This window comes from Heloderma suspectum, chromosome 14, assembly GCF_057233095.1.
Source record: "Heloderma suspectum isolate Gila_16-S chromosome 14, 16-S_ref, whole genome shotgun sequence".
Classification (NCBI taxonomy): Eukaryota; Metazoa; Chordata; class Lepidosauria; order Squamata; family Helodermatidae; genus Heloderma; species Heloderma suspectum.
Window position 1 is genome coordinate 14,029,500 of NC_139471.1, and position 23,429 is coordinate 14,052,928.

Sequence of the window (23,429 nt, forward strand, 5' to 3'; positions counted from 1 at the left end):
GTGGTGGTTTTGCTGTTCATTTTGAAGTGTGCGATGTGGATTTTAATTTGATATTCCGTGTGTTACGTTCACTGTGCGTGCTGCCTTGTGTGGGAAAGCGTCCCGAAAGACTGTTGATAAATCGTTTAGAAATAAATAAAATAGCCGGAGGTCTCGAGAAGTTAAACGAGGCTTACTTCCAGGCAAGGGGAGGCTGGTGGCACCGTTTTCAGTTGGGCTGTGAATCCATTCTGGGTTTCAGTCAGAGCCAGCCAGAACTCTAAAGCAGCTATCCAAAGTGGATAGTTCCTTGGATAGCTCCTTTGGAGTTTGGGCTGGTTCTGACTGAAACCCAGAATGGATTCGGAGCCCCACCAGACTCGGATCCACCAAGCCCCACTGCTTCCAGGTAAGTGTGTATATTTAGCAACTTACTACATGTCAATGCCAATTGCGTTAGTTATGGGACCCTGTATTGTTCCGTGTCATTGTTATATCAATGAAAAAGTTATCACAATAAAATATCCAAGTGTATCTCATAATCTGTTGTTTTCCCTCCTCCCAGATCAATATAGGTAAATGGTGGGAGTTTTTTTGAAACAAAAGATGTCCAAGAGTTGAATCTGGCATGTTGTTTCATATACTTTCACTTCCCGACAGAAAAGGGAAGCAGTGCTTACGTTGCACATTATCATGACACTGTGCTATGCTATTCCAAAACCTTACAGAACAAGAGGAATCCTGTGCAAAACAATCCAAACGTTACTTGGATGCCACAAATGCCACCAGTGATGTTGTAATTTCACGGAAATAGACAAATCTGGTTTTGCATAACAGCATAGGATGTTCCCTCCTGGACCAGTGTCCTACCTAGCTCAGTCAGCACTCTCTACACCAGCTGGGGATGATGGGAATGCCAGTCCAACATATCTGGAAGGCATGAGATTGGGGAAAGCTGGCCTACCTGACTGGGAGTAATTTGCTGGAGTTTCAGATGGGCTTTTCCTAGCCCTACCTAGAGATGCTGGGGATTGAATCAGGGACCTTTTGCACGCAAAGCAGGGGCTCTACCACAGAGCTACGGCCCCAGTCCTTGAAAGGCAGAGAAACACTCTTCTTCCAGTAGAAGGAGATGGTGAGCTGAGCCACAAGTATCATGGTTAATTCCAAGAATCATAGCTAAGTCCAAGTCTTCCATATCAACAATTATTTTTTAAGGTATCCCAATTATTCTTATACTGGTCAGGCCTTATATATGTTTAAGCGTTCCTCATTATCCAGGCTATTGAGGGGATGATGGTGTTGACGAGGATGCTTTAATGCAGACAAATGTTGACTCTCTCGAATACTGATTTTTTTATTTTATTTTTGGTCAAAGGGCCAAACTATATATTCTTGATTGATTGATTGATTGATTGGATTTCTATACCACCCAATTGCCAAAGCTCTCTGGGCTGTTCACAACAATTTAAACCACAAATGCATCATAAAATGTGATATAAAACTTAAGAGCTTATATGTGACATTGGAAATATTTGGTGCTCCAAATGTAATTAAGGCTGCAACCCCCACCCACTTACCTGAGAGTAAGTCCCATTTAACTCAAGGGGGGGGGGTCATTCTCTGAGCAGACCACACATCAAGACTGTCGAATCTAAGTCCTATTGTAATCAATGGGAACAGTGCTGTCCTATACATGTCTCCTGAAAAGTGAGCCCCACCGAGTTCAATGGAAGTGTGTGTACAAGACTGCAGGCTGCCTTCAATTTAGTCTGAATCCAAGTTACGCTTTCTGAAATAGGTTCTGTCGATCGATTTCGATGGATTTATCTTTCAGGTCAGCATGCTTGGGGTTGCAGGCAGCCTCAGTTTAATTTCCAGTTGCTTGTCCCTTCCCCTATGTTCGAGCTGCATCTCAGTGTGGCTCAGTGAATGGTTCGAAGTCAAGACAGCCAGTGTGACATAGCAGATAGAGACCTGGTTTGGACAATCGCTGCAGCCCCCCATGGCTGAATTAATATTCGCAAGCCATCTAGCACAAGCCAGCATGCGACGTCACCCACTGTGGCTTCGTTCGTTCATTAAGCCATGGTGGGTTGCATTGCATGCTGGTGTGTGCTAGCTGGCTTGTGAATATTGAATGAGTGGCTGTGTCTTGTTGTATCATCTGAACTCAGCAAGCCTGGGTTGTTGGTTAGCAAACCACCCACAATTCTAAAACAGTCCATGGATTCTGGGTGGTTTGTTAATCACAGCAACAACCCACCCTCACTGGGTTCTCATGACACGATGAGCCATTGTCATGGCTTGAATATTCACAAGCCAGGTGGCATGCGCCATAACCCACCGTGGCTTAATTAAGTGACCATGGGCTGCGGCGAACATCTGAATGTGGCCAGAATGTTGGATTGGGACTCGGTCGGGAGATCCAGGTTCTAGTCCTCACTCAGCCATGAAGCTCCCTGGGTGACTTTGGGCCAGTCACTGACTCTCAGCTTAACCTACCTCACAGGGTTGTTGTAGGGATAAAATGGAGAGGAAGAGAATTGTGTAAACCACTTTGGGCTCTTGGGAGGAAAACGTGGAATAAAAGCATAATATTTATTTATTTATTTATTTATTTATTTATTAAATTTATTAATCGCCCATCTGACTGGTCACCCAGCCACTCTGGGCGATGTACAACCCCCATAAAACAATTTAAAACAATAAAATTTTACCATAATTTTTTTTTTTTTAAATACCCTAACCCACCCCAAATGCCTGCCTGAACAACCACATTTTTAATGCACGACGGAAGCTCATTAAAGAGGGGGCATGACGGAGTTCCCTAGGGAGGGAGTTCCACAGAGTGGGGCCACCACAGAGAAGGCCCTCTCCCTCATCCCCACCAGTCTAGCTGTCCTGGCTGATGGGACAGAGAGAAGGCCATCTGAGGCTGATCTTGTTAAGCGGCCTGTCTGGTGTTGCTGGAGGCGCTCCTTAAGATAGGCTGGGCCGGAACCATGTAGGGTTTTAAAGGTCAAAACCAACACCTTGAATTTGGCCCGGAAAACAACTGGTAACCAGTGCAACTCCTTCAGCACTGGAGTGATGTGATCTCGCCGGCGGCTGCCTTTAATCAGGCGAGCCGCCGCGTTCTGTACCAGCTGCAGCTTCCGAACCATCTTCAAGGGTAACCCCACGTAGAGCGCATTACAGTAGTCTAAACGAGAGGAGACCAGGGCATGTACTACCGATGGGAGCAGATGGTCGGGAAGGAAGGGGCGCAGCCGCCGTATCAGATGGAGTTGATACAGCGCTGTCCGGCTCACAGCTGACACCTGAGCCTCCATGGACAGCTGGGAGTCCAAAATGACCCCCAGGCTGCGGACCTGGTCTTTCAAGGGTAGCCGTACCCCATTCAACACCAGGTCAACATCCCCCAGCCTCCTCTTGTCTCCCACCGAAAGTACCTCTGTCTTGTCAGGGTTCAGCTTCAGCTTAATCCTCCCCATCCAGCCACTCACCGTCTCCAGACATTTGGACAGGGATTCTACGGCCAACCTTGGTGAAGATTTGAATGAGAGGTAGAGCTGCGTGTCATCCGCATATTGATGATACTGTACCCCAAACCTCCTGATGATAGCTCCCAGTGGCTTCACATAGATGTTAAATAGCATCGGGGAGAGGATGGAACCCTGTGGCACCCCACAAGTAAGTGGCCACGGGTCCGAAACCTCCTCTCCCAGTGCTACCCTCTGGTACCTGCCGGAGAGGAAGGACCAGAACCACCGCAATACAGTGTCTCCAATGCCCAACCCCTCCAGGCGGTCCAGGAGGATACCGTGGTCAACGGTATCAAAAGCTGCTGAGAGGTCGAGGAGAACAAGGAAGGAGCATTCGCCCCTATCCAGAGCCCTCCTCATATCATCCACCAAGGCGACCAAGGCCGTTTCTGTCCCATGCCCAGGCCTGAAGCCCGACTGAAATGGGTCTAGATAATCAGTTTCTTCCAAGTGTGCCTTCAACTGCACCGCCACCACCCGCTCAATCACCTTGCCCAAAAATGGCAGATTTGAGACTGGGCGAAAGTTGTTCAGAACTTGAGGATCCAAGGAGGGCTTCTTTAAGAGCGGTCTTATCACTGCCTCCTTGAGGGCTGATGGCATCACTCCCTCCTCAAGGGAGGCGTTCACCACCGCCCTGATCCCTTCACCCAGTCTCTCTCTGCAGCTCATAATGAGCCAAGATGGGCAAGGATCAAGTAAGCAGGTGGTCGGCCTTACAGATGAAAGCACCTTGTCCACTTCATCAGGAGGAAGAAGCTGGAACCGATCCCACAAAACCGGTTTGCCACAGGCCGCCTCTTGCTCACTAACTGTATCCACAGTGTGCAGAGTAACACACCTAATCTGATCAATTTTATCTGCAAAGTGCCTTGCCAAAGCCTCACAGGAGGCCTTAGAATGCTCCAGTGGTTCCGGAGCCACAGGACCGACCAGGCTCCGGACCACTTGGAACAGCCTCCTGGGACAGCACTCTGCAGACGCGATGAAGGCAGCATAATATTCCTTTTTTGCTGCCTTCACCGCCATGTGATAGGCTGAAGATATAGCTCTAGCCCGTGTCTGATCGTCTTTGGAGCGAGACTTCTGCCACCGGCGCTCTAGCCGTCTCACCTCCTGTTTCAGAGCTTGTAACTGAGGATTGAACCATGGTGCAGTCCGAGCCCTGTTCAGGGGGAGAGGGCGTTTCGGAGCCACCCGATCTAATGCCCCGGTGATTGCGGCATTCCAGCCACCCACCAGGGTCTCGACCGAGTGGCCGTTGGCATGCCCCAGAGAATCCCCAAGCGCGTTCAGGAATCCATTTGGATCCATAAGACACCTGGGGTGGACCATTTTAATGGGTCCTCCACCCCTGCGGAGGGGTTGTGGAACCGAGAAGTCCAACATCACCAGATAGTGATCTGACCATGACAAGGGTGTGGTGGATATACCCCCGACTTCCAGATCACTCCCCGCTTCTCCAGAAACAAACACAAGGTCTAGTGCATGACCGGCTACATGGGTGGGCCCAGTTAGAATATGGTGCAGCTCCCAGGAGGCCATGGTCTCCATGAAGTCCCGAGGTGCTCCTGTGAGGATGGCCTCCGAATGTACGTTGAAGTCCCCCAACACCAGTAAGTTAGGGGACTGTACACGCACATCAGAGACCACCTCAAGCACCTCGGCCAGGGAGTCAGTCGTGCAGCGGGGTGGATGGTACACGAGCAGAATCCCCAGACTGCCCTTCGGGCCCAACCTCCAGTACATGCACTCAGCAACCTTGGTCTCCCAGAGAGGGGGTCTGGTGAAGACCAAGGACTCTCGGTAGATAACAGCCACTCCCCCTCCCCGATCCCCAGCCCTCGGCTGCTGTGCATACGAAAATCCAGCTGGACACTTGGCTGCAAGGGTTGGAGCAGCAGCCTCGGCCAGCCAGGTCTCCGTAATACATGCCAGGTCTGCACCCTCATCCAGGATCATGTCATGGATGAGGGAGGTTTTCTGGGTAACAGACCTGGCATTGCAGAGCAGCAAACGAAGGCCAGAAGATGGGGTCACGCCTCTCCCAGCCATCCTTTGGCTCTGGACAGGCCCGGAGCAGGGGACAGATACTACACATCTCTCCCTTGTTCCCCTTACCTGGCATGGCCTGCCCCTAGCGCTCCGCCAGTGCCTGCCGCCCAGCCTCGGTATGTTCTGGCCCCCAACACTCCCCCCACTGTAATTTATTTATTTATAATAAATAAATAGATCTCAAGTAATAATTTCTGCTGCCAAATTTGAAACTGCAGTTCAACAAATCTGAGGCTCAAGTTACACATAGATGTTTCAGTTATTGTGGGGTGAGTTACAGCAGGCATGGGGCTTCCAAAGCTGATAGGAGAAACACAGGGGGCAGGTACAGAACACTTTCCCTTCAGGTATTTTTTGCAATCGAATTCTACCCCCCACACACGCACACACAATTTCCCCCCATGGGTCAGAAAGCAATTAATCACCCCCAGCCCCAATAGTGCTGCTACAACTTTATCCCCCTGAGCAGATTTTCCTGAAACAAAACAGCAACAACCCTGACATGGCAAGAAGCTGGATAACAACACTGAACTACACTGCAGGGTTGTCATATACTACTCTCCCCCCACCCCCCATTCTCAGCTCTACTCTGAGCAATATGGGTGATAATAACACTGGAATAGTTTATAGAGCTCTTATAACCCATATTTTCTCAGCCACAAGTGACACCACCCTACACTATGGGTATAATAATGACAGACCTTTTGTGTGGATGGTATATATGTATGTATGTATGTATGTATGTATGTTTAAAGATTCGGGGGAGGACACACTTATGAAGTAAGGCCGGTGTTAGCAAAAATATCTTTGCTGCTATCATTTATTTATTTATTTATTTATTCATTCATTCATTCTTTCATTTCATTTCATTTCATTTCATTTCTATACTGCTCAAGAGCCAAAGCTCTCTGGGCGGTTCACAAAAACTAAAACCAAAAAGCACGCAGTAAAACAATATAAAAGATAAAACCATTAAAAACACAATATAACAATACAACCAGAATAAAACCAGAATAAAACCTAGCAGCAATGCAGAGATTTAAAATACAGATTTAAAACAGCTTTTGTTGGATCGAGAGGGCATGAGAGTTACATTAATATTTTGATTTCATAGAATCATAGACTAGTAGGGTTGGAAGGGGCCTATAAGACCAACGAGCCCAACCCTCAGCAATTTCTCAGTTGCTGGACAGTAACCGCTTCCCCCACCTCCCCCCAAAAAAAGAAAGAAGGAAAAAGAAAAGAAGAAAAAAAAAAGAAAATATGAACATGAGAATGAACCAGGAAGTCTGTTCTCCAGGCAATGACATTTTAAAAAAATACCTCTATGGCTAGCAGTGGCTAAATGTCAGTTAGGATGGAGACTTCATTCACTGGCTAAAAACACTTGTCATCAGCAAACGTTGCCACTTCATTGTTCACTCCTAATTTCAGATTATTTATGAATAAGTTTAAAAACATTGGTTCCAGTGCAGCTCCCCAAGGGATCCCACTGTTTCTATTCCTCCATTGGGAGAGTTTATCATTTATTCCTACTCTCTGCTATCTGTTCTTTAACCAGTTACTGACCATTAAGACCTTTTATTCCATGACCGCTAAGTTTGCTCAGGAGTCTTTGCTGAGGGATTTTGTCAAAGAACATAAGAAGAACATAAGAAGGGCCCTGCTGGATCAGGCCAGGGGTCCATCTAGTCCAGCACTCTGTTCACACAGTGGTCAGCCAGCTGTCGAATAGGGACCCACAAGCAGGGCATGAGCGCAACAGCACCCTCCCACCCATGTTCCCCAGCAACTAGTGTATGTAGGCTCACTGCCTCTGGTACTGGAGGTAGCACATAGCCATCAAGACTAGTAGCCTTTGATAGCCTTTTCCTCCAGGAATTTGTCCAATCCCCTTGTAAAGCCATCCAAATTGGTGGCCATCATTACATCTTGTGGTAGCAAACTCCATAGTTTAACTATGTGCTGTGCAAAGTAGTCCTTCCTTTGATCTGTCCTTAATCTCCCACCAATCAGTTTCATGGGATGACCCCATGGGGTTCTAGTATTTTGAGAGAGTGAGAAAAATGTCTCCCTCTCCACATTCTCCACACTTTGCATAATTTCATAGACCTTCCCAAAGGCTTTTTGGAACTCCAAGCAAACAATGTCTACTGGATCACCCCTGTCCAGGTGTTTATTGGCACTCTCAAAGAACTCTGAAAGGTTAGTGAGACAGGACTGACCTTTGCAGAAGCCATGCAAGTTCGCTGCCGGGGTCTGTCAGACTGGTGCTTGGGTTGGGGCTGGAGGGCTTGGGGCTGCCCAAGCCTTTTCACCCCTCGCACCAGACCTGATGAAATACTGGATATCAGGCTCTCCAAACATGGTGCCTTCCAGATTGTTTGGACTACAACTCCCATTGGCCCCAGGCAGCATGTCCAGCTATCAGCTGTTGTCCAAAACATCTGGAGAGCACCATGTTGGAGGAGGCTGCTGTATGCTTATACTGTCTGCATTGCACATTGCGAAACAGGGCCAGCCCAAGCCCTTTTGATGGCTGAGGCAAAGGACAAGGCAATGCCTTCTCATTTTGTGCAGAGAAGCTGACTGGACTGCCAGCTGAGTCTTACTTCAATACTGGTGGTGGAAAAGGATCCTCCACCAGGGGAGGTTGGTGGCTCTGATGTCGGTGGGGTGGTGAATCTGCTCCGGGTTTCAGTCAGAACCAGTCAGGAGTATAAAGGAGTTCTCCACACCTTGGAGAGCTCTTTTAGAGTCCTGACTGGTTCTGAGTGAAACCCGGAGCGGATTCACCACCCCACCAACATTGGAGCACCTTGGATAGCTCCTTTTAGAGTCCTGACCGGTTCTGAGGGAAACCCGGAGTGGATTCACCACCCCACCAACATTGGAGCACCTTGGATAGCTCCTTTTAGAGTCCTGACCGGTTCTGATTGAACACCGGAGCGGATTCACCACCCCACCAACATTGGAGCAGCTTGGATAGCTCCTTTTAGAGTCCTGACCGGTTCTGAATGAAACCTGGAGCGGATTTACCACCCCACCGACATCAGAGCCACCAGCCTCCACTATCTGGATTTTAAACTCAGTTAAGTCATAGCACTATAATTACAACAGGAATATAATGGAGTTTGCTTCACAGGCAAAGACTGCTTTATTCAAGTGGACCTTTGGTGCATAACTGGGTCTGTTGGGTTAGAGGGTGTTTTTGCTCTGTTATTTTATTTTTAATTGTTTTAAATTGTGTTTATGGTCTTTGTTTTATTATTGTTTTTATCAAGTTTTATTAGTGATTTTAAGCCACTTTTTTGGGAGTAGAAAGGCAGGTGAAAATTGAAAGAAATAACAATAATAACAACAACAACAACATTAACAACAACAACATCAGGGCTTGCTCCTGTTGGACTCCCCCTCCTTTGGGAGATGAGAGGGGGAACAGGGCCATCCCACCAGCCCTGCTGACAGTCTACCTAATTCTTTTTTCTCCCCTCCCCATTGCCTTTTCCTTGTGTGTTGTGTCTTTTTTAGATTTCTATTCCAGAAACTGACCTTGGAGCCCGCACTCCAAGGTCGGTTCCTGGAGAACCAACCTCCCCCGTCATCCACGCTGCCTTGGAGGCAGTGCAGAGAAGCCCTGTCCTCTGCACTTGGAAGATGAGAGCGGAGCGACTGAAAAGGGGTGGGGCTGGGGGGTGTCCCTGGGCAGAGAGAGTGGAGCTGTACGTACTACACATCCTATGTGTCATATGGCAGCTTCCTCTCCCAGCCTGCCCCCCCCCCCGCGGCTAGACAGCTAAAAACAGCTGTCTAGTGAAAAAGAGCAAGGCAGGAGAGGAGCAGAGGAAATGATCCCCCCGTGCCTCTCCTGCCTTGCTTTGGATAGGTGGTCACCTCTGAGGTTGGAGGCGGCCGTCTATCTATTTAGGATTGTGCCCTTACTGACAGCGGTTCATATATGTGTCCTGCAGGCGGGACTGACTCCTTTGTTCATTGACTGTAAGCCGCTCCGGGAGCCTTTTTTGGCTGAGGAGTGGGATAAAAATACAATAAATAAATAAATAAATACATACATACATACACACTGATAATAATGACAAGGAAACAATACTTCTCCCCAGAGCAGTAGAGGTTGGTGGCTCCGATGTCAGTGGGGCAGTGAATCTGCTCCAGGTTTCAGTCAGAACCAGTCAGAACTCTAAAGGAGGTCTCCAGTAGGGCGGTGTTAACAACCAAGGTGTTAGGGCCGGCCCTACTGCTAAAGACTCATGTCTTCTCTTCTATGCCTGTCAGCTACAGCTTCTCACCCAGCAGGGAAGGGTTCCAAGATGTGGGGTGGTGGCAGTTTTTCTGCCCACGCAGGCTGGCTGTTGGCTTTCCTCAACAGGAAGGATCATAAGGACTTCCTGCTCAGTGTGGGACTTTGCCAAAGCCACAATGGTTTCTCCTCGCTATTACTCTTGGCATGCTTCCCAGATTCTGACGCTTGACTCATTCCTGAGCTTTCACCCTTGATTCAGCTCTGCCACTCGTATCTTCGGTTTTGAGAGCCTTCTATGTCAGCTCCTTATGTCACTTTGACAGGAAGTCGGCAAGTGTAATATCACAATTTTGCCCCTGCCACAACATAATTTTTAAATCAGGGTGTACACAACCCCCAGCTTCAATTTGGACCCCAATTTGGTGCTCAGAAAATGGCCCCCTTCAGCTTGGACCATTTTGGAGTCCATCTGCTTTGACTTGGTACTGAACGTGAGCTGAGGTTAGAAAACTGGAAGTTTCATGCTTTCTGCTGACTATGATGGTTTCGTTTTTCGTTTTTCATTTTTTTTTTTTAAGAGAACACTTTCTTCTTGTTCTCCCAATCAGAATTGGATGATAGTAAATTTCTGGAGGATGGTAAAAAGATGAAATCATGAAAGTGGTGCTGAGCTCTCTTTGGGCTCATTGATTTTTATTTGGTAGATAGAGTTCCAACTGATGATGTAGAAATAATAATTCATGGAGAGAGCAATCCTATGGCTGCTAGACACTGTCTAGCAGGCCATAGGATATGGTCTATTCCAGAAACTGACCTTGGAGCCCGCACTCCAAGGTCGGTTCCTGGAGAACCAACCTCCCCCGTCATCCACGCTGCCTTGGAGGCAGTGCGGAGAAGCCCTGTCCTCTGCACTTGGAAGATGAGAGCGGAGCGACTGAAAAGGGGTGGGGCTGGGGGGTGTCCCTGGGCAGAGAGAGTGGAGCTGTACGTACTACACATCCTATGTGTCATATGGCAGCTTCCTCTCCCAGCCTGCCCCCCCCCTGGCTAGACAGCTAAAAACAGCTGTCTAGTGAAAAAGAGCAAGGCAGGAGAGGAGCAGAGGAAATGATCCCCCCGTGCCTCTCCTGCCTTGCTTTGGATAGGTGGTCACCTCTGAGGTTGGAGGCGGCCGTCTATCTATTTAGGATTGTGCCCTTACTGACAGCGGTTCATATATGGCCATAGGTTATATAGGTGGAAGAGGGTTAATCCTCCAACAACTGATGAATGGTGTATGAAGGTTTGGGATATGGCTGATATGATCAGAGTCAGAGAGGGATGATCAGCAAATAAATGTTTAATGTAAAAATGGACTCTATTTTATATTAGAACAATATACAACCTTATTTACTGTTAGGGGCAATTTCACTGGTATGAGTTTGATTAAGTTTATAACTTTTCTCTGTTATCATTGGTAAGATGAAATGCTTTCCTTGGTTTATCTAATGGAGTTCCCTCTGTAATAGCAAAATGATGATGATTGATGATGATGATACGGTGAAGATGTCACCCCCCCCCCGTAAAAAAGAGAATTTGATGATACTTACAGACATCATAGGCATTAGGAGAGGATTATGCCTGCCAAATGTCAGAAAAATAGGTGTAGGGGTCTCTGTGCTGTGCCCCTCTATATTTTAATATTCTGGATGGTATGGCTTTGCAGTGGTTCTCCTCAGCTTGGGTGGCCATTACCAGAAGGTGCTGCCTGGGTCTTCTTCTCGCCTCCCACAGCATTTATGTAGGGATGGAGCGAGTGCCCAATTGGGTCCAGGAATCTGGTGGACTCCCCCTGCCCACTGCCCCAAATGGCACCTGACAAGCCTCCTGCCCTGCTCAAGCTCCTCCCCTGCACTCACTCTGGGCCCATCCGGTGAGCTCTGCAATCACTATTTTGCAAGAAGAAGGCGATCATGAAAATGTGCACATTTGATCTTATGCAAAATAGCACCACAAACGCTGATATATGGAAGATTACAAGCGTAAATATGGATGATATTCTGGAGGTGATGGACTCGACCTTGGGGGAGCTGGGGGTGGCAACAGCCGACAGGAAACTCTGGCGTGGGCTGGCCCATGAAGTCATGAACAGTCGGAAGTGACTGACCAAATAAACAACAAAAACAGGCGTAAATGGCCCATTTATGCCTGCAGTCATGCAGATATCAGCTATTCATGGCGCCATTTTGTGTAAGGTCAAATGCGTACATTGTTGTTATCTCCATTTTTCCTTTTTTTGGTGGCAAAATGGTGACTGCAGAGCTCAGCAGATGGGCCCAGGGTGAGCGCAGGCGGCTTGGTGAGAAGGGGCTGGGGCTCGGGCCCAGGTCTGGGGGTGTGCGAGCACGGGCAGGAGCTTGGCAGCTGCCCAGAGAACCCAGACCAGGGTGGGGGCGCCCATCCATCCCTACATTTATGCTTTGGGGTCCCGTAATGTTCCATATTCTCCCCCATGCTATTTAACATTACATGAAATCTCTGGGTGAGGTCATTTGGAGATTTAAGGTGCAGTGTTATCAGTGTGCAGGTGATGCACAGCACTACCTCCCTTTCTCATCATACTCAGGTGAGGCAATAAAAGTGTGTAATCAGCTGGCTATGATAATGAATGGGGTGAAGGCCAATAAACTGAAGCTGAATCGAGACAAAATGGAGGTACTGTTGGTGGGTTGTTCAACTGTCTGGGTAAGTGGTGTTCAACCTCTTCTGGTAGGGGTTGCACTCCCCCTAAAGCAGGGGTGGGCAGCACATGGCTCATGAACCACATCTAGACTCTACCTTCTCCCATTATACTGCCAAATTCAGTGGCAGCCAAAAAAAAAAAAAAAGTTTAAAGAAAAATTATGCTGCTTTTAATACTACAGACTGCTAGAAGGCACAAATTTACCTCGACAGCAAGCTAAATTTAACCCCGTTAGCACTATGGGGGGCTATGAAGCAGTTTGCCTCTGAATTTTGGCAGATATTTTTTTTCCTGATACTGCATGGAGCAGAGGAAAAGGGCCCAGGGGGTGAAAAGGTGTGGGCAACGTGCAGACCATGGGCTAAATGTCCCCCCCCCCATCATGCTGCTCAGGGGGGTAAGGGGAGACAAAATTATGCGTGGTGGAGAAAGTGGATAGGGAGAACTTTTCCTCCCTCTCTCAGAATTCGAGAACCCAGGGTCATTCCATAAAGATGAATGGTGAGAGAGTCAGGACAGATACACGGAAGGACTTCTTCACACAGTGCATAGTTAAAACTATGGAATTCGCTACCACAAAGATGTAGCGATGGCCACCAATTTGGATGTCTTTAAAAGGAGATTGGACAAATTCATGGGGGATAAGGCTATTGATGGCTATTAGTCCTGATGTCTCTATGCCCCCTCCAGTATCAGAGGAAATATGCCTCTGTATACCAGTTGCTCAGGATTACAAGTGGTCAGATGCTATTGCCCACGTGATGTTCTTGTGGGCTTTCCATGGGTGTCTGCTTGGCCTCTGTGGGAAGAGAATCCTGGCCTTGGTATGCCTGTGGTTCTTATGCTAGCATTCTACCTTGTTATTATTAACAGCCTGGCATCAGTGATCCATGCCCTGGTAACCTCCCGGTTAGAATACTGCAATGTGTTGCACGTGGGTCTGCCCTTGAAGACAGTTTGGAAACTTCATTTAGGGCAAACTATGGCAGTTAGGGTACTGACTGAAACTGGTTGTTATGACCATATTATGTCAAGTCAAGGTACTGGTGATAACTTACACAATCTGGCTTGGGACCACGGTATCTGAAGGACCATCTTTTTCCATATGTTTTTGCCCTGGTCCTAAGATCATTATCTGAGGCCCTGCTCTGAGAACCCCTCACACTGAGATCTGGTGGGTGGCTATTTGTGCCTGGGCTTTTTCTGTGGTGGCTCCCAAATTGTGGAATGCCTTCTTTGGGGAGGTCTGCCTGGTACCCACTTCACTGACTTTTTGGCTCCAGGCAAATACCTTTTTTTATTCTCCCAAGCCTTTAAAAAAGTATTTTAACTGCTGCTTACTTTATTTTTAATATGTTTGATGCTGCATTTTAAAATGATCGTCTCCATATTTTTGGTTGTTCTGTCTTTATTTTTATTTTTAAATGTTGAATTTTTATTGCCGCTTTTAAAACAATACTTTCTGATGTGCTTTATTATTGGCTTTTTCATTGGTATTATTCTTTTTTGCTTTTATTGTGTATGTTGCCCTGAGATCTTTGGCTATAGCACACATCCTACAGATGTCCCCAGGCAAGAAACTGCCAAGTTTTCAGGAGGATAGGTGCAGTGGCAATATTGGAGGAATGACCATCTCACGGTCCCTTCTTTGCCCTCCTGCAAAGCACAGTGATTGGAACCCCTGGTAAAATATGGCCTAGGATTAGAATGTGGATGTCAGGGTGGACACTGAGCCCATAAAATCCCAGAGTAGTTCTGATTCTAAGGAAGAGCAGTCGCTCCTGGGAGAGGAGTGCGCTCCTCTTTCCCAGGGCCAACAGCTGACGGAGATTCCTCCCACCAGCATTCCTAGATTAGATAGCAGTCCAGGGAGTGATCAAGCGCGGGAAGCAGTCTTGGTGGACGCGCGACGCAGACACAGAGAGCGGCGCCAAATGGAGGGCGCGGAAAGGAGGCGTAGTGCCCAGTTGGCACTCAAACAACAGCTGCGCCCAGAGGATCCAAGGGAAAAGGGGAGGGACTCTCCCTAGTCCTTAAGTTCAGGGGTCTGCCAGTAATTCCCTTTCAAATGGGGACCAACTGTTCCAACTTAGGGCATAGGTACTCTGCTGCTCAGATCTAGTTGCTCTGTAGAGTTATTAAGTTGTAAACAAAGAATAATGAGACTGAGAGAGCCCTCCAAGGAGCCCTTGACAGTGGACCTGTCAGTCACTCAGCCACACTCCCTCCCCCGTCCCCCTGCTCATAATCACAACATTTAGATAAATGAAACTTAAAGATGATGGAGACATAGGTGGTGAATCCCATAGTTTAACTTTGCTCTGTGTGAAGTCATCCCTCCTTTTATCTGTCTGAATCTCCCACCAATCAGCTTCATGGGATGACCCCACTGGGTTCTAATATTATGATGAGAGAGGGAGAAAAAAGTCTCCCTCTCCACATTCTCCACACAATGCATAATTTTGTACACCTCTATCATGCCTTCCCTCACCCTCCTTTTTTCCAAGCTAAACAATCCCAGCTGTTGTAACCTTCTCTCATGGGGGAAATGCTCCAGCCCCTTGATCATTTTAGGGTGCAATCCTATGCATGTTTAGAGAGAGAGAAAAGGCCTACAACTCCCAGCATGCCCCAGCCATCATGGCTGGCTGGGGCATGCTGGGAGTTGTAGGCCTTTTCTCTCTCTAAACATGCATAGGATTGCGCCCTTAGTTGCTCTTTTCTGCACTGTTTCCAACTCTACAATAACCTTTTTTTTTTAGGTGTGGTGACCAGAACTGGACACAGTATTCCAAGTGTGGCCGCACTAGATTTACATAGATTTACATAGATTTTCATATGGGCAACATGATAGTGGAAACTTTATTTCCAATTCTTTTGGTAGCTCTACCCCAACATGGAAATTGCCTTAACTTCCTTGCTCTATTGGAATATTCTCGTCATGAGTAGAGGCCTTCTGGATAATTCCAGTGGTTACATGTACAAGACAGTAGGTCACCACTTCATTACTTCAATTTACTTGTAGTTCAGTGTGGCGGCCCCCTTTCTGTGGAACTCCCTGTCTCTGGAGGTCAGCCAGGCACCAACATTGCATTCCTTCTGGTACCTCCTGAAAACATGATTATTTCAGGAAGACTTCCTTAAGTGACCGGCCACGGTTTTATCAGAACTCTTGTTTCTTTTTAAAAATAGTAATTAGTTTAACACAGTTTTTATTCTTTTACCCTATCTGTTGCTCACCACTCTGAAATCATTGGATGTGGAATGGTATACAGATACTATAAATAATAAATGCACAGATACATACATACGTACATAACAATTCCACTGAGAACACTCATTTACCATTACTGCAGCGGGGCTGGGACAAATATGTTCTCAGTGGGAAGATAATAACAATAGCCCTGCTGAATTATACCAAGGATCCATCTAATCTGATATCCTTTTTCTTATAGTGGACGATCAGAGCTTTTCACTACCCCCCCCCCCCACAAATCTATGGTGCAGCCATGCTTGGAATAGTGTCCTGTTCTGGTCACCACACCTAAAAAAAGGTATTGTAGAGCTGGAAATGGTGCCGAAAAGGGCAATTAAAATGATCAAGGGGCCAGAGCATCTCCCCTATGAGAAAAGGTCACAACAGCTGGATTTGTTTAGCTTGGAAAAAAGGAGAGTAAGGGGAGACGTGATGGAGGTCTACAAAATTATGCCTGGTGTGGAGAATGTGAAGAGGGAGACTTTTTTCTCCCTCTCTCATAATACCAAAACCCAGTGGGGTCATCCCATGAAGCTGATTGGTGGGAGAATTCAGGACAGATCAAAGGAAGGGCTTCTTCACACAGCGCAAAGTTAAACTAAGGAATTTGCTACCACAGGAAGTAGTGATGGCCACTGATTTGGATGGCTTTAAAAGGGGGTTCAACAAATTCCTGGAGGAAAAGGCTATCAGTGGCTACTAGTCTTGATGGCTATGTGCTACCTCCTGTACCAGAGGCAGTGAGCCTATGCACATCAGTTACTGGGGAACATGGGCGGGATGGTGCTGTTGTGTTCATGCCCTGCTTGTGGGTTCCTGGTTGACAGCTGGTTGGCCACTGTGTGAACAGAGTGCTGGACTAGATGGACACTTGGTCTGATCCAGCAGGGCTCTTCTTATGTTCTTATCCCAAGTCTGTTTTCTGATCCCTGTTCCTGTTGTGGTACTTTTAAAATTTAATATTATGGTGTGCACCATCTTCCCTTCCATTCAGTCCCCTACCTACCCCATAATTGTCTATCTCAGCCTTCCTCAATGTGGTGCCCACTAGATATTAAAACTCCCATCAGCCTCAGCCACCATGGCAAGTGGTCAGGGATGTTAGAAATTATAGTCAAAACATCTGGAGGGGACCACACTGGGGAATGTAAAATGTGTACAATAAGTTTGAGTTGCAGGTATTCTATGACAAGTACAACCAGATTCATTGCGAAATTATTATTTTTTATTCATTTTATCTGCCCAATAACAGACCTCGGAGTGGATTGCAAAAACTAAAACTAAATAAAATAAAGTATAATATTAAATCATAAAAGCAAAAGAGAATAAAGCACAACATAAAACCATTTGTGCTAAAATAACACAATGCTTTAAAAAAAATCCACAAGACATTCTGGAAATAACTGGAAATAAACAGTAGGGATGTACATTGGATTTGGATGCAGCCTGCAGCCTCAACAGGATCAGGGAATTTCAGTCCTCTCCTGTTGCCTCCCAAGGTGAAGAAGGCTTCCCTCCAGTGTTGGATTAGGACAGGGGAGAACTGGGTTCAAATCCCCACTTGGCCATGAATCTCACTCTGGGTGACTTTCTGTCACTGACTTACCTCACAGAATAAAATGGAGAGAAGGTGATCATGTATGCCATCTTGGGCTGAAAAGGCAGTATATATGATCTATGGGAGAAAGTTTTCCCATATACATTCTCTTCCCATATATTCCTGTCCAGACCCTAAGATCATTTTCAGAAGCCCTTTTCCAGGAGCCCCTGCCAAAGGAGTGAAGACCTCCTTATTTTCCCAGGCATTTTGGTCTTTCATTTTCTGTTGTTTTAAATCTGTTACTGTATTTTAAATCTTTGCACTGCTGCTAGCTTTTTCCTCGTTGGTTTTTGTTTTTATTTTATGCTGTCATTATAAATGTTTATATCCTATTTTATCATGGAGTGCTTTGTGGTTTTAATTATTGTGAACCGCCCAGAGAGCTTTGGCTATCGGGCAGTACAGAAATGTAATAAACAAACAAATGAATAAATGTAGCAAGTACATAAATAAAGAACTCTCTGCTTGGTGCAATAAATCAAGAACTTGGTCATCCCCAGTGGCTGGTTGTCGAGTCTCTGCCTGAAGATCTCCAGCAAAGGAGAACCCACCCATCTTCCAGGTAGGAAATGAGTTCCATTCTTGATCTGCTTTTCCTGTCAAGAAGTTTCTCCTGATGTTCACCTGGAATGGACCCTCCTGAATAGCCCATTACATTGAGTCCAACCCCTTAAGGAAGCAGAGAACAAGTCTTTCTTTTCTTCTACATGATAGCCCTTCAGGGTTTTGTAGAGATACCCAATGGTTTAAGAGGAAAAAGAATGTATTAGTGTGTTTGTCATGTTTGTTTGGAATTTCGTAAGGTTGCTGATTTTTCTTCTTCTTCAAGTACAGAACTAGAGGAGGAGCCATGGCTGAATGGTAGGCCATCTGCTTTGCATGCAGAATGCCCCCCTTCAGTCCTTGGCATCTCCCATTAAAGGATCTTAGGTAACAGATGTTGGGAAAGGCCCTCTCTTGGAAAGCCCCTGCCTGTCAAAAAAGGAGACAGGTCTGGGCTAGATAGATCAAGGATCCAGCTCTCTCTACGGCAGCTTCATATGCCCACTTTCCAACAAGATGAAAAGACATGCAACTTTGCTGGTGGAGAGACATGCATCACTAACAGTGCAATCCTATACATGCCTACAGAGATGTATGCCTCACTGAGTTCAATGGGATTTACTTGCAGCTAACTGTATAGCAGGAATGCAGAAGTGTTTTCCAGTCAAGAGCAGTGGTGGGTGGGGCCAGAGCCAAAAGTGGGCAGTGCCTCTCTCTCTCTTTCTCTCTCCCCCCCCAAACTCTTCTCTCTCTGACAACCTTTTCTCTCTCTCTTCTGAACTCTTCCCTCTCTGACACCCCTTTCTCTCTCTCTCTCTCTCTCTCTCAGACTCCTTCCCCCCTCTCTCTATCTTATGAAGTCTTCTCTCTCTGACACCCTTTTCTCTCACTCTCTCTTTTCCTTCCTCCCCCTCTCTTTCTCTCTTAGCTGATAAGGTCCAGCTAAAGCAAAATACCATATGCTCCACACTGGCCCTACTAATCAGAGCAAGTCCATAATTTCCAATCACAGTTGCTAATTTGGGGGTATTCTACTTTATCATTGTGTTGGTCTGAGTTGCAGGACTTGTCATGTATCAGGATACAGCCACATCCTCCTGTCTCTAGCAGTTAAATTTCTAAGGCGTGTGTGTATGCATTTTGTCTCTAGTGCATAGGCACATGAAATGGAGCCGAGTATTGACTCATAATAACCCCGACCCTCTGCCACTGGGTAGAACAGATCTGTGGGGAGGAGGTGAGTGACTAGCAGTGACAACAGGAGCAAGCAGCAGAACCACTCTGGGGCTCTGATGGTGAGGCAGTCCTGTGTGTGCCCTGAAGGGGACTTCACATGGTTTCAAACATAGAGCCTTTGGGCCTTGCAAGCGATCCATCTAGGAGTAAACTACTGTGACTATTTGATCCATAATGAGCTGATTACATGGCTGTACCAGGTTTTGGCTATGGCTGGTATTTAACAGCTATAACCTCAGGATAATTGATTATTAATTGTACCCAAGCCTGCAGTGTTTAGACTTTTTTTAAAAAATAGGACCTTATCTACAGTTTTGTTTACCTTATGGGATGGCACATGGATGCTCAACTCAAAACCTTCTGCTCTGGTGAGAATACTTTGGTCTGGATTGCTTACAATTCGTTTATTTGTAGTCAAGTTACTTTCAGTTACTTAACACCATATGGGTTTGCATCTTTTTATACACCTTAGAAACAAGAGGGAATGGTGGGTCCCCTTCCCCCTCCGTGTATTCAGATATTGCCCACAAGCAGACGGAATATACAGGTGATATAGCAGAGACCTATTGGTAAAGAAAACTTTTATCAGTCTATATTTATGTGCCTAGTTTAATAAATAAAGGCTACCCCAGGTATCTGTAACTTTCTATATATTTTTGCCTTGCAGGTACTTATTTGACAAGTCAATCTCATACAGTTTATTGCTGTTCTTTGGGCTATAGTTATGGCCAAATTCCCCCCTCCTCAACTGATCAAGACCTTAATGGTTGAAATACATTTGGGTTGGGTTAATATGTATTTGTACAGCTGATAATACATATTATTATTAATATTAATAATAATACATATTATTATTAATAATAATACATATTAGTACAGCTAATAGTACATTGGGATTGTATTCAGAAAAGCCTATTGTGAAACCAGTAACGTCACTATGTCAAGTTTTTGTTTTTGCATGATTTTATAGTAGTATTATCAAAAAAAAATTATGAACATTATTTATACTTTGTACTTTAGTCTAGTTATTTCATTAAAGTTTGTTTTATTGTAGCTGCATTTTTATCCTCAGTTACTTATAAACTTCCTTAAACCTATTTTGTTTTTTCTTGTTGAGTTTGGTTTAAGATAGGACCTTGGTTGATAACTGAGGCAGAAGCAAGCAGCCATGTCATGAGAAGTCTCTGAGAATGCCTTTTCATGAATCAAAATATAAAGGTGTGAAGTGTGAAGAGCCTTGCACCTATTTTTCTGACCATGGGCAGGCGTAATCCCCTCCTAAGTGGCTGTTATGCCTGCAGGTATTATTTCATTTCTGACCAAGAGTAAAACAAAACACAGTGCCATTTTTGGATTTCCCAAGTTGAAATGGACCGACTCCAAATTAGTCTGAGCTACAGCAGGCCATTTTTGCAAAGCATCAAAGTGGGTCCAAGTCAAAGGGTAGACGTCAACTAAAGTCCTACTTAGAATAGAACTGTTGCAATGAATGGGACTTGTTGTTGTTTATTTGGTCAGTCGCTTCCGACTCTTCATGACTTCATGGACCAGCCCACGCCAGAGCTTCCTGTCGGCCGTCGCCACCCCCAGCTCCCCCAAGGTCGAGTCCGTCACCTCCAGAATATCATCCATCCATCTTGTCCTTGGTTGGCCCCTCTTCCTTTGGCTTTCCACTTTCCCTAGCATCAGCATCTTCTCCAGGGTATCCTGTCTTCTCATGATGTGGCCAAAGTACTTCAGTTTTGCCTTTAATATCATTCCCTAAAGTCTGGCTTTATTTCCTGGAGTATGGACTGGTTTGATCTTCTGGCAGACCAAGGCACTCTCAGAATTTTCCTCCAGCACCACAGTTCAAAAGCATCTATCTTCCTTCGCTCAGCCTTCCTTATGGTCCAGCTCTTGCAGCCATAGGTTACTACGGGGAATACTATTACTTTCATTATGCGGACCTTTGTTGTCAGTGTGATGTCTCTGCTCTTCACTATTTTATCAAGATTTGTCATTGCTCTCCTCCCAAGAAGTAAACGTCTTCTGATTTCCTGGCTGCAGTCAGCATCTGCAGTAATCTTTGAGCCTAGAAGGACAAAGGCTGTTACTGCCTCCACATTTTCTCCCTCTATTTGCCAGTTATCAATCAAGCTGGTTGCCATAATCTTGGTTTTTTTGAGGTTTAACTGCAACCCAGCTTTTGCACTTTCTTCTTTCACCTTCGTCATGAGGTTCCTCAGCTCCTCCTTGCTTTCAGCCATCAAAGTGGTATCATCTGCATATCGGAGATTGTTAATGTTTCTTCCAGTGATTTTAACTCCAGCCTTGGCTTCATCAAGCCCAGCATGTCGCATGATGTGTTCTGCATACAGGTTGAATAGGTAGGGTGAGAGTATACAACCCTGCTGTACTCCTTTCCCAATCTTAAACCAGTCCGTTGTTCCATGGTCTGTTCTTACCGTTGCTACTTGGTCGTTATACAGATTCCTCAGGAGGCAGACAAGATGACTTGGTATCCCCATACCACCAAGAACTTGCCACAATTTGTTATGATCCACACAGTCAAAGGCTTTAGAATAGTCAATAAAACAGAAATATATGTTTTTCTGAAACTCCCTGGCTTTCTCTATTATCCAGCGGATATTGGCAATTTGGTCTCTAGTTCCTCTGCCTTCATGTCCTGCACTCCTGCTTCATTTTGTTCTCCCAGACCATGCTTGCCTGTAATTCCAGGTGTCGTTTGACTACCCACCTTAGCATTCCAGTCTCCTGTAATGAAAATAGCATCTTCTTTTGGCGTACTATCCAGTAGGTGCTGCAGATCTTCATAGAACTGATCTATTTCTGCTTTTTCAGCATCTGTGGTTGGGGCGTATATTTGGATCACTGTGATGTTAAATGGCTTAGTCTGAATTCGAATTGAGATCATCAATAAATTGAGAAGGCCACCTCCTTATGTCTGCTTTGTTCCCTCTCTTTCTTCACCACTGCATATATGGATATCCAATCAATCTAATCCAATTTTATTGCTTTTGGCCAATGGCCTTTGCATAAGATATACACACACACCAAGAACAAAGCAAAGAATACCAAGATTAAAAATATCTGTAACACATAAGGTACAATATTTAAGAATATATATATATATATATATATAGGCTGCCATTGCTCCATAAGTAACATGGTATAAATACGCACACGAAGAGAAAGAACCAACAAATACCAGGATTACACATAATACATATAACACATATAAAATTTTAAATTATAAAAATAATCTGTCATTGCTCCAAAAGTGATATGGTGTAAATCAAATACAGTCATCTCCTTTGCAACTGATGTCTATCTCTGCTATATATTTCTTTCTGATCTTCTTGGGAGCAATGGCAAAGAGAGCTACACGCCAAGTCACATATTTATCCATATCTATTAGGAGATCCCCTTCATGGATCACTGCCTTGTTGTGGCGAAGGGGCTTGCGTAACTCAGTGAAGCCATAAGCTATGCCGTGCAGGGCCACCCAAGACGGACAGGTCATGGCAGAGAGTTCTGACAAAATGTGGTCCACTGGAGAAGGAAATGGCAACCCACTCCAGTATTCTTGCCAAGAAAACCCCATGGAATGTATCACAAGGCTAAACGAGATGACGCCGGAAGATGAGCCCCTCAGGTCGGAAGGTGTCCAATATGCTACTGGGGAAGAGCAGAGGGTATTTCCAAGTAGCGCCAGAAAGAGTGAAGCGGCTGGGCCAAACCCGAAAGGACACTCAGCTGTGGATGTGTCTGGTGGTGAAAAGAAAATCCGATGCTGTAAAGAACAATATTGTTTAGGAACCTGGAATGTCAGATCAATGAATCAAGGTAAGCTGGAGGTGGTCAAACATGAGATGGCAAGATTGAACATCGACATCTTGGGAATCAGCGAACTCAAATGGACAGGCATGGGCGAATTTAATTCAGGTGACTATCATATCTACTATTGTGGGCAAGAATCCCTTAGAAGAAATGGAGTAGCACTCATAGTCAACAAAAGGGTGGGAAAAGCAGTACTGGGGTACAATCTTAAAAATGATAGAATGATCTCAGTACGAATCCAAGGCAAACCATTCAACATCACAGTAATTCAAGTCTATGCCCCAACCACTGAGGCCGAAGAAGCTGAGGTTGATCGGTTCTATGAAGACCTACAACACCTTCTAGAACTAACACCAAAAAAAGATGTCCTCTTCATCATAGGGGAT